This window comes from Ictalurus punctatus, chromosome 27 (genome assembly GCF_001660625.3).
Source record: "Ictalurus punctatus breed USDA103 chromosome 27, Coco_2.0, whole genome shotgun sequence".
Lineage (NCBI taxonomy): Eukaryota > Metazoa > Chordata > Actinopteri > Siluriformes > Ictaluridae > Ictalurus > Ictalurus punctatus.
In genome coordinates this window covers 18,279,136-18,297,500 of record NC_030442.2, presented here as the reverse complement: position 1 = coordinate 18,297,500, position 18,365 = coordinate 18,279,136, and the positions used below count along the sequence as shown (strand labels likewise).

The 18,365-nt window shown below is 38.2% G+C and overlaps 1 protein-coding gene across 1 annotated transcript in view; it reads left to right on the top strand.

Annotated features, from left to right (window-relative positions):
• The window catches only part of cdh8 (cadherin 8), a 140,967-nt gene that overhangs the window by 2,464 nt on the left and 120,138 nt on the right, over window positions 1–18,365 (top strand). The window lies entirely within an intron of this gene.

The following is an 18,365-nucleotide window of genomic DNA, read 5'->3' as shown; positions in this document are numbered from 1 at the left end:
TTTGTCCGGTCGGGGTACTTGGGAATGAAGTGGAAAAAAAGCTGGCTTGGAATTCTCCAACCACAGATTAGAGTTTAAAGGAGTTAGATTCAAGATTCAAGATGGTTTATTGACACTTTCACCAAATGTGCATTCGGGCAAACGTTCTAAAAGTCCTCGCATGTTTTGGTGTAGATACGAAATTGGAGGAGGAAGTTAAGATTCAGACTGCACATCAGTCGATGGATATTGAATAGAAATTTGGCAGGAATTTGGACATAATTTGATGTGACATGATGGTGTCTGGAGTCAGGAGCACCCCTGGGGCTGGGTATGGATGATCTAGATTATTGATGGATGGTTTAGAAGCTTCTCCTTTGGGTCTTCAGGATCTTTGGTCCACATCATGGTGTGGAAGTGCATGCAGGTGAAAGTTTTGATTCAGGGACACCATAAGGGGGAGCTCTGAATCATTCAGGAACCCCAGAGCTGAGCCGAACCTGTGTGTTAAAGCAGAGCATGTTGGAGTGGTGTGGATCACAGGCCGTGTGTTAGATTTTCTCAGCAAGCATCCTTTCCACCCCTCGCTCGCCTGTGGAAGCACAATACATGTAATAAAGGTGGATGGAAAGAGATGACGGCGTGGACGGTCCGTGCTCTTTAGATGCCGTGATTTCATTTCGGAGATTGTTATTGGGAAGAAAAATACGGAGACGTGTGGATGGAATTTTAGCCTTAGCAAGCACAGGTTTTGGAGAGGAGAGCAACCGATAACGCTGTGTTTGTTGTGAGATCGCAGTGAAGGTCAGACACCAAAATCACTTGATATAAGACTTTTTTTTCCCTTCCTTTCCCCCCTGAGGTTCTGTCCTGTTTTTTCTTTCCTTCTGTTTTCTGTTTTCCTTATTTTTTTTTAATACTGCTCCTTCCTTTTCCTCTCATTTTTTCCTCTTCCTTTTCCTTTTTCATTCCGTACCTTTCCTCTTATACTTGTTCCCTTCCGTTTTCCTTCAGTTTTCTCTTTCTTTTTTATTTCTGCTCATATTTTTCTCACTTTTTTCCTGTCTTTTATTTTCATTCATTTTCTTTCTTTTTTTTCTTTAATTTGATCTCTTTCTTTTGCTCTTTTTCTTGCTTTCATTATTTTTCCTTTTTCACTTCCTTTCCTTTCCTTTCCTTTCCTTTGTCATTCCTCTTTTATATATCCCCCTCTCCTTTATTGTTTCTTTTCTCCCTTTCATTTTTTTTTTTTTTGTCATACCTTTTCTTTACTTTCTCCCCCTTTTGTTTTCCTCAATAAATACGTTGACGTTCACATTATTGAGCTGTACAGGTTTACAGGTTCAGCAGAGATTTTATTTATTTATTTTTTTTACATTTTATTTAACAAGATTAAAATAAGAAACCTGAGAGGTTCTTTGATTGTCCCTCTGGCAGAACCCTTAAGCGTTCTATGTGGAACATTTTGGAAGAAGATGCTTCCTTATTATCAAATCTTTGAAACTGGAACTTCTGTAGCAAGCAAAGAACCCATAACTAAACCAAGAACCTTTTGAAGAACCCCTTTTTATAAGAACGTAGCAAGCGAGAGCCGCTCAGGCTACGAGCGCTAACCCCGAGTGACCACTACTGACCTCTAGTCCTACAGTATATGACCACTGACCACACCCTCCCTGCACTAGCTGTAGGTTTATTCACCAAGTGGTGCAAGAAGAATTCTACAAATTCTACGATCAAATCTATAAACACGCGGCGGTATTAGTGTTGCAAATCCATCAGACGGAGTTTGGACGGTGACATATTGCGTTCCGCCAGTGGATCGTTTAGCTTAGTGCACTTCGGGGCCGGAGTGCTGATTGAGGTTCCGTCCTCAACCTCAGCGAGGTGGAAAACGCTCTCCAAGCCCGGAGTTTGGCAGAGGATCAGCTAATTACTCTCTCTCTCTCTCTCTCTCTCTCCCTCTCTCCCTCTCTCTCTCAGCCTTTAATGCCACACGAGCATGTGAAGTAAATACAAGCTTTACACTTATGCTTTTTTCCCAACATCACAGGGACACAATAAAACGTCCTTAGGCGGCATATCAATTTTTCACGAGCAGCAATTAAAAGGCCTTTTTAAACGGATCGCTGCTTCTTTTGATCAGCAGAAATAAATAAACAAATGCAATAAGCACGCTCGATCTCCGAGGTGAATTAAGCAGATGCTTTTATGGCTAATTCTGATGTCCTAATGTGTCGCTCTCTGTGTGACTGTGATGGAAAAAGCCCACAGAAAGCTCGATACGCGATGAATATTTCTTTCTCTGACTCTGTTAGTGTCATGACTGTTTTGTGCCAGAAAATGTGCTCGTTCTAAGGCTGAATAATTGAGGGATTTGGATTCTTGGTGAGCTGCAGTGGATTGCGTGCCATTTTATATCAGTGGTGTCTTATTTATTTATTTTGCAAGGTTAAGTGCTGGTGAAGAAGGTTTCTTGCAGAGAGCAGATAAGTGACACATCGCAGTGAGATAGGAAGTCCTGGCATGGCAGAGGAGATTGAAAGCCTTTATTCTCCTCCATGATCTCTCTCTCTCTCCCTCTCTCTCTCTCAGTCTCACTTTCCCAATGTCTGCTATCTCTTTTCATCGCATAAGATTTGCACACAGAATTTCCTCATGCTCTCCTTCTCACTAATTAAAAAAATGAATCAAGTTTTGTGTGTGTGTGTGTGTGTGTGTGTGTGTGTGTGTGTGTGTGTGTGTGTGTTGGGATGGGCTTAAATTTTGTCCTTGTGATGATAGTGAGAGGAAATGATTGTGACCTTGCAGGGATACAACGCTGGACCCTGAGATGAGAAGTGCATCTTACACTGTGATTTAACGGCTAGGTTAAAGGTTAAAGGTTAAAGGTTGATTTAGGTTAGAATTTGTGTTACTTGGGTGAAGTCTTACAGAGGTGAAAGTTAAAGTTAGTGTTAGTGAGTTTAGAATGAGTGATATTGAGGTAAAAAAAAAAAAAAAGATTAGAATAAGTATAAAGTAATAGGTATAAAAAGTAGTAGAGTATAAAGTCATAGTTGAGGGTAGAATTGAGTGTTGTTGAGGTTAAAGTTAGTGTCAATAAGCTTGAAAGTTAGTATCACTGAGGTCTAAGTTAATGTCATTGAGGTTAAGGTTACAGGTCTTGAGGTTAAGGTTAGCATCACTGAGGTTAGTGTTGGCACTAACCAGGTTAAAAAGGTTATTATTCGAGTTACTGAAGCTAAACCGAGTGTAATTGAAGTTAGCGTCAGCGAGGGTCTGCTCAGGTTCTCTGAGGTTTAAGTTAGTGCTCAGTAACTGAGGTTAAAGTTCCAGTGTGTGTTAATTAGGTTAAAGTTATGGTTTATTTTACTGAGATTAATTTTAGCATCACTGAGGATCAAATCGAGGTTTCGTTTTAGAATTTAATAAACACACAGAATTTGTAGGTGGTCATATGAAGCCCAATGTCAATACTCTATAAAAATAGTAATGCAAGCCTGTGTGTGTGTTCCAAATAGCTCTTGTGAATCAGCATGTTATTTTATTTATTTATTTATTTATCCACTGTACTTCCTCCAGGCCGGTGGCTGTGTGTTTATTATGGAGGATCCTCTGGCCGAGATTACACCCGCTCTGTCCTTTAGCTTTGCTGAGGTTTAATTATGCACAGACCTGCTGTTCTGTCAGTGTGAGTGTGTGTGTAAGGGAAAGAGAGAGAAAGAGAGACAGAGAGAGAGAGAGAGTGTGTGTGTGTGTGAGAGAGAGAGAGAGAGAGAGAGAGAGAGAGAGAGAGCTTCCCTTCAGCACCAACTGCCTGTCAGAGAGAACAGTTAGTATAAATGTGGAATCGGGGATGGCACCGACGGAAAAGAGAGAGAGAGAGAAAAGAGAGATAGAAAGGCAGAATGACGGCTGAGGGATAAATAGAGGAGCAGAGAGCAGAAAAAAGATGGAAAAAAATGACAAGAAGAAACAGAATGGTAGACAGAGAGAGGGGGAGAGAGGGGAAGACAGAGAGACAAAAAAAAAGAAAGACTGAGACAAAAAGGAACAGAATAGAGGGGAGATATAGAGATACCATTCTGTCTTCACCTTCTCAGTTGGAATCAATGAAAGTGCAACGCAGCATTGTGTGTGTGTGTGTGTGTGTGTGTGTGTGTGTGTGTAAGCCTGGTCGAACACACACACAGTGTTCACGCACAGCACTGAAAACACACGTGAAAAACCCCATCACACGGGAAAATCGCTGCAGCACATATTCAAAAATATTCATTTTAATTTATAACCCTGATGATGTAATGATGTCATGAATATTAATTAGGGTCACATGACCCAGCCTCTCTCTTTGCTCTGATCATCATGTACAATATGAGGTTGATTTCGAGTTTCATCAGTGTCATCAATGCTGCTGATTTCTGAGACGTTTTAACACGGCTGGCTAAAAAGGCCTATCAGAACTCATTTACATATTCAAATACTATTTAAAAAATAAATAAATGAAACACGATTTTTTTACATATCTGGATGTTTAAGATTCTAGGATTTATTTAGTGTTAATAAACTTGTTAATAAAGCTTGAGGGGACTGAGCATTTTGCCTAAACGAGTCATGTGTGATGTAGGAAAAGAGATTTTGTCCTTTATGGCACATTATTCGATTATGCAATCTTGAATTAAATATAAATCATTTAAAAATGGAGGAATAATGTTTCCATGCATGTTGTCTTCCAGATATTCACACACTGTTATAAGATTGTATTGGAGTTTCTGTTTTCTGCGGTCGAATCTCAAAGCGAGGGTGAAAAGCCCCTGTCCTGGACCCTGTGTAGTGAGCATGCATAGTGAACGGGAAGATAATTAGCATTTGGTTTATGCAAATCAAACGTTTTATTTATATAAAATGTGCTAAATAATATCAGCAGCAGGAACATATTACTGTAAACACATGAAGTAAAACAAATGTCAAAGATTGACGATGACAATAAAATAAAGTTACAATGAAATAACGTCATGAAATAAAACGGATTAAAATAACAATTGAAAATGGAATTAAAAATTTGAATATTTAAATAAAAATACAGGTGACAATATTTTCACCTTGTGCAGACTGTGTGGTGTAAACACACAGGCCCTGATGAAAAACATGTATAAAACTTGACAACGTTCACATTTCATTATTCAGTGAGTCGATATTTCGTGTTTGCCTTAATGAATATGCAAATATAGGTGTTTCTACTTGAAATAGAGGGCGGAGTCAGTGGAAAACAATTCTTAACAGCTGCAGTGTGACTTACTGCAACCTAAAAGTGACTTCAGGAACAGAGAGTGTGTGTTAATTAGTACGACCGAAGGGCAGGTAATAAAATGAAAACAATAATTTAATATACTCTATTACGGTACAGTTTTTTAAAGTTAATTCAAAATACAAAACATTTATTATCACTGCAGTACAGTTAGTTATGGATTTCAATATTTACCTCACATTTATTCTTCTGACAGCATTTAAAGAACGTGTACATTTATTTATTTATTTATTTATTTATTTATTTATTTATTTATTTTCTCCCCCACATTATATTTTAGCAAGTTTCAGCTGCAATTATTAACGAGAACAATTACGCAAAAATAAATAAATAAATAAATAAATAACCCTTGTTTTTGCTTGCGATCTTAGTATAGACGCTAGTTAATCCCTCATTCTGGGCTTAAAGTTGAATTTCACATTAAACAGTATGTGTTAAAGTCAAATGTATTTTTAAAGGAAACTGCTGATTTGCATAACACATAGTAACGCATTTAGACGGAAGGCGACGGAAAGACGTTTTGTTTTGTTTTGTTTTGAAATTGTGAAAGATGTAAACATCAGGGAAAAGATGGCGTGACTTTATATTCCCGTCGTCTTTGTCCCCTCCGTCAGCGTCGTTTACATGCTGTAATGATGGCAGATTACAGAGTGACAGCTTTATTCCGGAATAAATAATCAACGGTGAAGTGAAAGGGGGCGGAGCAAATCATTATCTCCACACAACAAAGACGCAGTAAACACAGGTCTGTTTGGGTTTGATTACGCGAAAAGGGAAATGTCAGCGAGATTGTTTTGCTCACACTCTTTTATTTCCTCCTCTTCTGGCTGTAATTTGGCGTAATGCAGGATCAGAATGGATAATTGTGGACTGTGTTCTTGTCGTCTCTGTGCAGATGCACTGTACACAAAAGAGGAGCTTCTTACGCTATTATCTCCGATGGGAATTTCACGTATTTATCACAGAGAGCATTGATAACAAGCTATTAATATTCAGGAGGCCGGGGCGATGTCGTGGGATCTCACTGCCTGTCGGTTTCAACAAGAGAAAGCGACTTTGATTATTTATTCAGCAAAGAAAATGGATGTGTCTTTAAACAACGTTTTCCTTCGGTGCCTCCAACAAGCTGCCCGACAACACAAGATGGATAATGTGCTTGGCTTATAATAGCGCGAGCTACACTATAGATTTTTGTCCCTTTTCTTTTCCCTGAAACTAAGGCGTGATAGTCTTTTCAGGTGGAGAAATCGTGTTAGCTCGAGAACTCACCGCCTGATGAATGTGTCTCGTGTCTGCGCTGATGAAAGAACCAAGAGCGAGCTCCGAGTCAAAGCCTCTCCAAAACTTTGTTTTATAAGATAAACAATTGCTGTAATACAAAACTCATTTATGTAAAGAATAAAACACTCAGTGTAATGCTGTTATGGGATAAAAAATAAATAAAAAAAAAAAATAAAAAAAAATCAACCGGAGGTACTGTTAGCACCGGAAGTGTTCCTGAAGTGTTTTATTCATCTTACAGCACAGAGATTAACCAATTTATGGTTAATGGTTTGAAAGAACATCATCATCATACTGTTTTTAAAATGTACATTTATAATAATAATAAGAAGAAGAAGAAGAAGAAGAAGAAATGAAGAAGAAGAATAAGAAGAAGAAATGAAGAAGAAGAAGAAATTTTGTATTTGGATTTATGGAAAGCTGCTTTGTGATAATGTCCATTGTTAAAGGTGCTGTATAAATAAAATATCATTTAATATATATATATATATATATATATATATATATTTTTTTTTTTTTAATCCGATTATAGTTATATTTAACGTTGTCCATGGAACGAGTTGGTTCTTGTTTTTACTTGTATTACAGGAGCATTCACTCATTCACCTACCACTTTATCCTGGTCAGGGTCATGGTGGATCCGGAGTCTATCCCAGGAACACTGGGTTTGATGCAGGAATTCGATGGCAGTCCATTTCTGGGCAAGATGTACACACACATACATACCTAGTGGTACTTTATCTTAGCCAGTCCATATACGGACATGTTTTTGAAAGGTGGGAGGAAACCAGAGAACCTGGAAGAAACCCACGTGGAGGACATGAAGAGAAACTCTACAGGCTCGAACTCGTGACCCTGGAGATGTGAGAGAGCAGTGCTCTCTGTCAGAAAATGTCAAATATTACCATTATCTCTGACCGTTACAAGACGCCGACACTGGAGACTCCTTCCATAAAAGGGAAATGAACGTTTTGTCACTGAAAGCGTCACCATATCAACGATTAAACATGTTTTTAATCTGTTTATGTGAAGAGTCCGCTGTGAACGAGCTGTTACTATAGAAACGATAACGTATTAGAACGAGCGCATTAAATATAATAAAATCTGTGATTTGCAGCTGCGCTACTGTCAGAGCCGCTGAGTCCGGAACTCTACAGCACTGTGGAATAAGGAAGGAGAAACTCCTTCGCCAGCATTTCCAAAAACGTGCCATGAGATTTGTCCACAAATTAGCCTAGCAGAATATAATGCTTCTGTGTAAATTGTATAAACAATGAGTTGCAGGTGAGTATTAAAAAAAAAATGCTAGCTAGACTCCGTTTCAATCACGGTCATTAAGGCATAAACAAAAGAAAAGGACAACAAATTCAGAAATTCCGTCTTGCTTGCAGCTGATAAGAAATTCAGCAGAGACGCTAGAGAAAGTTCCCCGAAATGAATCATGGAAATAATCTGACCAAAGCTTTAAAATAAATCAGATCTGATCTCTACAGCAGTGTTGACAGACGTGTTTAGTCGGATGTTCTGCAGAAAAGTTGCGATCGTGATCAGGTCCGAATCTGCAACCACAACACCGCACCCTCCCAACAAGCTCCGTGACATCCTCCTTCTATTCTCAATTCAATCGCACAACTTAACCTTGAAATATTCATTATGTTATTATTAATTACATCGCCGTATTAAATATGGATTACTTTCCTATCAAATATTAATTAGCAGTGTTCTGTCATTTGGTAATGAAAGCCTGAGTGGATTAGTTTCATGGAGTTCTGCAGAAACAGGATATAAATCTAATGTTTGCCTGCATTAGAGCTGCGCTGAGTGCGTTTGCAGCATTTCGCTCGCTTTGTCATGCGAAGGATAGAGCAAGCAGGAGTTGCAGATCGAAGCTGATTTCTCTGGTATCCTATAGCTAAAAGGAGACAGTCAGGCTGATGTTAAAGATACAAGAATATTCCAGTTCTCCATCTTTTTCTTCGTAACCAGTAGCGACGTGTCCGTTTTGCTCTGTTGCGCTTACAGCACCGCTGAAACCCTGACTACGTTTCCACGGACAGCAGTAATCTGATTATTGACCTTATTCTGAATAAGACAGTATTCTGATTAAGGTGTTTACATGAGTCGCTTTTAGAATACTCCCTTCATGTTCCTGTTTTACGTGTTATAGAAGATAGATCGATTAACGCCACGCGTCATTACGCCACGCCCCGCACCACGCCGTCCGACGTTCCCGCCAGAATTTCACGTATCGACGTACAGTTGGTCTCCGTTATGGTACAATGTACAGTTCTGGGTTTTTTTTATCCCGTCTATATAGTATATATAAAGGCGTGTTTTTCTCCTACTATATAGCAGGTGCTCTCTTTGCCTTTAAACGGTTGAGCGCTGCCGTGTGTGTACGTGTGCTGTCGCAAAATGCTGTGAAAACTCCCACACACCTTAATTCCATTCGCATTTACTTCGAGTATGACTTTAGTCAGATTAAGGTCATCAATAATCTCTGTTTACATGCCGGTTTCTTAATCAGAGTATCGACTTAATCGGGTTCATATCGGATTATCGTTGTCCATGTAAACGTACCGACTGTTGGAGTTTTGTTGTTTTTTTTTTTTTTTGGTTTTTAAAATACAAACACACACACACACACACACACAAATAGAAAAGTTCTTTCAAAAAACAGAACTACACATTGTGCCGATATCCTGTCCTAGTCTTCTAACATCTTTTTTTTCCCCTCCTTATTTCAGCTCAGGCAATATCACACACAGCGATTTGAGAGACTGTTTTATTTAGTCCTGTTAAGTTATGAATGTTGGATGCTCTACTTGTTTCTCTCTTTCATTTATATATATATATATATATATATATATATATATATATATATATTTTTTTGTTGTTGTTCCTCCCGAACGCTGAAAGCTGAACTTTGCTCCGAGCTGCTTTACCTCATGCAACGCATCAATAATCTATCACCTCACCACTGATCTTCTCCTGAGAATCACAGCTCTGGATTTCACTTGCTGTTGAGGATTTTTCTTCTCCAGTGAAATATTTTCATGCTAGCGAAAGACCAACCCCCCCAGACTGACTTTTTGTTGTTTACACTCGAACCGTCTCTCGACTCGTCGATCTCCCACCTCTAACGAGAATCTCCAACACTTATTAAAGAGCGCCGGTTGATGTGTTGGTGAGAACTGGCCCACAGGGAGGCGCTCTGCTGGGGGTGGAGGTGGAGACGTGGTGGGGTTTGATTTGTATGGAGGCCAACACAAGTGGAGAAGTCAGTGCTATTGAATTTAAATAGAATTTTCAATCAGAATCACCTGAAGGTTTTCGACGCAGATGACACTTTATCTGTCATTCTTACATACAAGACTGAAATGAAAAATTTAGAAAATACTATTCAATTATTAAAATTGTGAAACTCTTCATTACGAAGCCTTGACTGAAGCTGGCTTACAAACCATTAGTGGATCCAAATGGATTTTAATGTGTTTCTGGTGGTCTGTAATGACAGTTTAATGGAATTTCCTGATTTAATGATTCCTTATCAATTTCTTCTCTTTTTTTTTTTGTTTCAGATGTTGATCATCTATCCATGAAACATGACTCTGTTGGGTTCTGCTGCTATTTATTAGTAATCAGAGAATCTCTGATGGAAACGTTGATGGAAACGATTAAGCCAGTGTGATAAACACTTTTAGAGATTTTCCAAATAGACTTTCATTTTTTTTTCTTTCTAGCAGGTATGGTCGTCTTTGGAGAACATTTGCTAAACAAAACCAGCTAGCCCGCATGTAGCTTGCATGCTAGATTTACACTGAGAAGTAGCTGTGCTTAAATAGATAAGTAGCTAGCTATCACTCTTCTACAAAACTAAATATTACAGTATAAAAGCTTAACTAGAGTAACCACATTGCTTACAGCACCTAGGTAGTACACTGGCATAACATCTAACATCTATTAGCATGTAGTTTTGAGCACTAATTTATGCTGTGGTCAATATAACATTATTATATATAAAGCCAGATAAAGAATTGTTCAAATATCAAACCTAGGTTGCTAAGGAGGGTATTAGCAAACACGTTATTTGCCTTATTTTTAACATATCGTGCTTTTGATTGAAAACCCAATGGCTGTTAGCGTGATTAGCAGATTGGTGCTAAAACTTTAAAGATTAGATGCTAATGATGGTGTTAGCTGAGGAATTAGCTGACTAGTTGCTAATCAGCAACAAAGAAAGTCATCATTAATATCCATCTGTGAGTGCTAATTCAACCCCTGATTGAAATGAAGTAGATCTGAGATAGCTCTGGCGTCTGATCGTATGGCTATAAAAGTGTACGAGTCACAGTAAGTATTTTTAGATCATCTTGTCAGATTTGGCTAAAATGTTAAAGTTTGCATGTTAAAGAATGTCCTAGCAGAGGAATTAGCAGGCTAGTTGCCAACAAACACAAAGACAATCTTCATCTTCAGCATCCATCTGTGAGTGCTAATCCAACTGTGGACAAATGTTTATACATTTGCAGCTTGATGTGAAGGAAATGTCAAAGACTGGATGCTAATCAGGGTGTTAGCAAAGGACTAGGAGCCTAGTTGCTAACCTGCGATAAAGATGGTCATTTTTAGCATCCATCTGTGACCACGAATTCAATCTGTGCTTTAACAACTGTTTTTCATGGAATGTTGAAGATGCTAAATTGGGTATTAGCAGAATTAGCAGGCTAGTTGATAACCAGAGACATTAAGTGACCACTAATCTATCCCATGATTGCAATTTTTATTCGTTTGAACCTGAAGACTTCCTGTTAGCATGAATAAGTTTATTTTAAACAATATGCAGTCTTTAAATGTCATCATGAGAGAATTAGCAGCTTGCTGTGAAGATTGGAGGCTAATTATGGTATTATCAGGGGAAATAAAAGGATAGTTGCTAACACGACACAAAGATGGTGATCTTTAGTGTACATCTGGTACCGCTAATCAAACTCTTGACTGAGTCATGCTTTGGTTTAAGCTGAAATAGATCTGAAGGAGCTTGAGTGTCAATTAGCATGACTATATCAACTTATTTTAAAGTTTGGATGCTAAGGAAGATATTAGCAGAAGAATGAACAAGCCTACCTGCTAATGAGAGACATAGACGGTAATTTTTAGCATCCATCTGTAAACACTTTTCTGACGTTTCAGTGATATCAAAATAAATAAAAAAAAAACCCCTAAAGGGGTAAATAAAACGACCCTGTGTTAGCATGAACCTCTTTATTTTGATCAATATTTATTCTTCTGCAGCTTGATGTAACTGAAATGTTGATGATGGGACACTAATGAGAGTATTGGCAGCTGAATTAGCAGGCTTGTTGCTAACCAGAGATGATTGCTGTCATTTTAGCATTCATCTGTGACCACAAATCCAACTTATGACTGAAATCAAGCCTTCCTTTGAAGCTGTAGAGTGGATTTAATGGAGCTCAGTGGTCTCTTAGCACGACTATGTATGAATTTATGTTGATGTGTGGATGCTAGGGAACATATTAGCCAATGATTTAGCAGGCTAGTTGCAAAGCAGACACAAACAGTGCCATCTTTAACACCCATCTGAAGCTGAAGTAGATTTGAAGGCACTCAAGCATTTGATAGCTTGAATATAACAATTTATGACGCGTTCTTCTTTCATGCTATCACGGCAGGATTAGCACCAGAGCGGCAGAAATGAACATGTTTAAACGTCTAGATGTTTAAACCTCCATCTTGAGGCAGTTTCTGTGAGGCTCATGGTCTGATTTACTCCTCTTTTGAGCTTTTATTGTGCCCGATTCAGGGTGTTATTTTAGCCAGGAGCTGTAGATCACTCACAGAAGGCTTTAACCGCTAGGTTAGCGTTCTCTCTCTCTCTCTCGCTCTCTCTCTCTCGCTCTCTCGCTTTCTCTGTGACTGTAATAAATGCCGGGTCGCTGCTCCGAGTCCAATTGAGCTGTGGGATCACATTAACGCCTCCCTGGACCAGGCTGACAGCTTGTCTATTGCGCCATGTTTCTGGCTTTGTGCCCATTAATAAGTTTTGTGGCTGTTTTTTTTAAATTATTTATTTATTTACTTACTTTATTGTACTCAACCTAGAACATATTCCTCGAGTCAAACAGCTTTCCGACACAGCGTTGAGGTCACGGCGTGACTGCAGTTACACACAAAGGCCTTGTTCCTGCTGTCTCGCATTTCATTAAATATGTATACAGGGCAGCGTTTAAATAAATAACCGCTGGCATTTTATTTCGCTCTCTTTTCTCTTCCTCTCTTCTCTGCATCCTCCATTTCTTACTGTTCCTCTAAGCATCTCGTTTCTGCATTTTACTCACTCGTACATGCAGACAAACTGAAAATCAGCAGGAGGTAGAATGACCTGAAACGGCCTAGCCGAGAAGTTTTGCAGTAACTTGTATGGATTAGCGGATTAGCATCTCCTGCTCTTCTTTTTTTTTTTTTTTTTTTTTTTCTTCTGGAAACTCTTATCTGAATTTATCGTTCCAGTTTAATCCTGCGCTCACGCTATAAAGTCACAAAGCAGCAGACGGACGTTTATTTTCGATGTCATGATTTCGGTGTGGCACGAGACGGATTTCAGAGAGAAGCGACATTTGGATAGAGATTTTTCTCAATTCTAAGCGTATGACGTGTTAAAGCGAGAAATCCAAGCTCCTGGTTGGAACGAGTCCTCTTATCAATCCTACGATGCAGGTGGTCCGATGGTTCTTCAGGTCCCCTTCAGTTCCTACCTGCAGTCAGTTCCCATTTACTGTTTGATGCAAAAATTGGAAGAATAACATGGTTTCATCTTCTCCTGTCACACACCATCTCTCAGTAATGTGTACACAAACATTACAAGAGAAAAAGCTTGTAAGGAAGCCCCAGAGATCATTACTCCTATGTTCAATTCAATTCAGTTCAGTTTTATTTGTATAGCGCTTTTAATAGCTGGACATTGTCCCAGAGCAGCTTTACAGAAACATATAATTCAGGATATAGATTTTAAATTTATAAATGTATTCCCAATGAGCAGCCAGAGGCGATGGTGGTGAGGAAAAACTCCCTGAGACGATGTGAGGCAGAAACTTTGAGAGGAACCAGACTCAAAAGGGAACCCATATATATGTGTGTATGTGTATATATATATATATATATATATATAATATATTATATTATATTATTGAACAAAGACAGCTCCTGGTAAATAAATAAAAATCTTCAAGGCTTATTATTATTATTTGCTATTGCTATTTTTATTGCTGTCTTATTATTATTATTATTATTATTATTATTATTATTATTATTATTATTATTATTATTATTATTATTTTGCTTGTATTTTTCTCATTTGTAAGTCGCTTTGGATAAAAGCGTTTGCTAAGTGAATAAATGTAAATGAAATTATTAGTAGTAGTATTGCTATTGTTTATTATTATTATTATTATTATTATTATTATTATTATTATTATTATTATTATTATTACTATTATTATTATTATTACTATTATTATTGTTTGTATTATTATTATTATTATTATTATTATTATTATTATTATTATTATTATTATTATTATATAGTCTTTTAAGAGTAACAGCCTCAGTATAATAAAAATAAAAATAAATAAATAACAAATAGAAAAAAAAAATCCTTTATCTCTCTCTTTCTCTCTCTCACTCTTGCACTTTGTCTCTCTCTCTCTCTCACATTCTCTCTCCCTCCGTCTGAAAAGACGAGTGTTTTTTTTTTCCTCCCTCAGTGTGTGTGTGTGTGTATGGTGCTACTGAGACAAGGTTGTCCGTCATTGATTAAATTCGAGCTCGGCCAGCATTGTACAATGCAGTGAGTCAAGTGTGTGTGTGTGTGTGTGTGTGTGTGGGTGTGTGTGTGTGTGTGTGTGGTCTTCCTCTCTAAAGTGCTTACACTTAAGTCTAAATCTCAATGTCTAATCTAAGAACAGTGTTCATTCAATAATTCATGTAAAACCAGCAAAAAATTATCACTTGGTTTAAACTTGTTATCGAAGAAGCAGTGTTAAATTCTGGATTCTGATTGGACAGAAGTTTCTGTAAAAACGACTGAGTAAGTTTCTGTAAAGTAGAGCACAGGCAAATCACCGGATTATATTAATGTGCTCGTTCTAATACCTTACCGTTTCTATAGTAACAGCTCTCTCACGGCTCTCTGATATGGTGAAGTTTCCTCTGAGGAGAAATACGTTTATGTAACACTTACGGAAGGAGTCTCCAGTGTCAGCGCCTCGTAACAGTCTGTAACTGTAAGTTTCCCGACGTTTTCAGGACAGAGGAGTTTACGCTTCTTTGCGGGATCTCGGTAACATGACCAGCTGCGTTAGTGATTAGCGAGAGATGGAAACGGAGAAGCTGGTGAAGGAACGACTGTTCAGACTTGTTTTCTGGACGTTCCACAACATTACATGTAACAATAAACGCATAAGTATGATTGACTGAATGTAAAATTGTAATCATTGGCAGATTGCTGTGGGATAAGAGGAATAAAACTCGCAGGGATGTGCTGATCGGTGTAACCATGGAAACCAGCAGTAACAAGCAGGCAACTTGGGTGACGCGAGCTGAAAAATCGCCGCCTCAGGGTTAAACAATGCTAAACTGGTGGCTACAGACCTCCATTATTTGTTAGCTACTCTACATTAGCAATGTAGCTTTAGCGCAGCGCTAAAGAACCTCTTTTCATCTTTGGTGAATATTTTGAAATGAAACGATTTGCTCTTCGTGTGTTGTAGTTGTGTAGAATAGAATTTCGTTTTTTTTTTTTTTTTTTTTTTTTTTTTTTTGAGCAAGTTATTTGACCTTTTATCCCCCTAGCAGATAAAACGAGGCTTCAAACCCAGGAGAAACATTTCGCTGCTTCCTGCAGAGGGGAAACCGGCGGTGCTGCTATTGACTTGTTTATCTCTTAATGTCCCATTTAAAATCTGCTCTCAGGCGGTGTTTGGACTAGCAGCCAAGACTGTGTATTCATTTATCAATTTATTATTTCCATATCCGCTCCTCTTCCTCGTGCTCATCCAGATTCGTGGACTGTTTGTTTTTGTTTTTTTGTTTTTTTCCTCGCCTCAGTGATATGAATTGGATCGCGATACAGGACCTCGTCTCAACACGCAGTCAGGGATGAACAACGAATCCGATTCTCAGAAGCGGAAATAATAGATCTTCTTTAATTTGAACTATTCGTAAAAGGATTCTGGTTAACGCAATGTGATTAAAACTCATTTTTAATTAATATGTGGAGTGTCCCAGAAGTAATGGTGCAGTCAGAGATTTCATATCTAATGCATGCGCGCCAACCCGTGACCTCATTTCCTCCTATGATTCATTTATTATTTTCTTTCCGTCTGCCTCGATCTCGTAGCGTCTCTCATCCTTTTTTGTTACAGACGTTTCAAACAAATACCTTTTCACGAATCGTTCTCCCTCTAAACAACGTTACCCTCCCGTAAATATCTTCACCCTGCTAACGAAACGACGTCCTGCATAGATCAACACGAGGACGTTATTCCGAACCCCGTGACAACGTTTCAGAAACATTTCAAAAATGTTTGCAGCAGTGTTTTCCGCATAACCGTATCCATTAGTAAACAGAATAACAAATCTGCTGGTGTTTCACTAAGGTATGTACATCCCTAGTGGCACCTAGTGGTACTACAAAGGACATTTAATGGGAAAAATTAAAAACCAAGAATTAATATTACAGGATTGAATAAGTAATTAAGTAAAAGTTACTGAGCAACAGAACTGGATTTAATTAAACCCAATATTGTTGGTGTAGGGTGTAACTTGGATTTAGACTTAGACTTCCCTTATTAATCCCCAAGGGGAAATGAAGGTATTACAGCAGCAAAAACAGAAAAACCTCAAGAGAAAAATAGACAATACAATCAATCAAAAAACACAATAATCTGAATATTATCAATTACAAAATACCATGCAGTTACCCAGTTAGCACAATAACTCATACCAACAAACAACGCCACTCAATCCCTTAATCCAAGCAAAACATCCCAATGTATTATTTAAAAGAGACATTACAGTAAATAACTAAAAAAAAAAAAATACAAATTAAATAAATAATAAACAGTGTCCGTTCATGTCTCTACAGAATTACAAATACACATATACGCATGCTATACATACCCATAATACATCCCTGTACACACATACACAGATATATACATATATACCCATGTACATACATACCTATACATGCACACCTAAATACACACATCCATCCATATATATACATATACATATACACACTATTCCGCACATACTTCAAATAAGGGTGCGGTTATACAGCCTGTAGAAATAAATAACTGTAAATAACATGTAAAGTTTTTAATAAAAAAAAAAAAAAAACATAAATAAATAAATATGTTTTATAAAAGTTCTCTATACAAATAAAGGAATAGCTAAGGGGGGGAAATTTACTTACATTTTTTTTTTAAACAATTTCCAGTTCTAGGACAAGATACATCGTAACAGGATTCACACCAAAGTAATTTTAGAACCCTTGAGGCTCTAGAGTAAAAGGTTCTACGCAGAACCCTCCAACAGTCTGGTTCTCTATTTCAGAATAAATGAATTTGTTTCCGGATGGAGATTTCCTTAAACATTCATCTTTACGTTATAATTTCCTCTTCATGCGTAATGAATTATTTAAGCAGGACATTTGTCCAAGATGGCTGCCCCACGATAAATAACTTCCCAGCTCCGTGATGAAGTTCGTGTGTATTTATCGATCCGGGTGCGTCGTGACGGTGTGTCGCTTTTTAATGATGTCATGATCGACGTCGCCTATTGTCAGAATTTCGGTTTAAAAGCGCGTGAGGTCTCGCCGTGGATCGAGCGAGATCATCATCGTTAGCATGAATTACCCCCGAGTGAATCGACGAGTCGAGCTGTCTGACTCGGAGACGTCTCCACTGTGCGGCCGACCTTTATCACAAATGAATTATTTCTGTTTAACGATCCTGCGAGGAATGAGGCGAGAAAAATCACCAAGAGAGAGTGAAGAAAAAACTCTGCCCCACACACACACACACACACACACACACACACACGCACGCTCACCGACCCCCTGCTGATTTCCGCAGCCTGGTCCGAATTGAAGGAAGGACTTTGTAACTCGCGAAAGCTCCACATGGTGTTTCATTTCAATTCCATGTGTACTATTATTCGTTTTTTTTCTCTCTGTTGAAGGATTGCATGAAAAATTCAAGACTTTATAATAAGAGATCCAGATGAATCATGAATCCTTAATGGATATCAGGTCCAAACAGGCCGACCTCCGTGCTAACACACACACACACACACACACACTCTCTCACACACACACACACACACACACACACACACACACACACAGTGTTGATCAGACACCTGCTCCTGATTCAGTCTGAGACGACAGAAAACATCACCATTGACAACTTCACAATTAAAGATATGTCAGTATTTACATAGGGAAAGTTCCTCGTATTCAGAACCAGGTTACACATGTACTCAAGTGTAGTGTCTGAACTATCTATCTATCTATCTATCTATCTATCTATATATCTATCTATCTCTTCTTGCACACTCTCTCTATCTCTCTATCTGTATCTCCTTCTTTCTTCTGTTCGTTATTTTGTCACTAGCAGCTGGAAACGATTCATTGTCTGACAGAATGCTACGCTGCTAGCCCTAAGCTTCCATTACTTGTTAGCTACATTAGCGCTGTAGCTCCGCTGCAAACCCG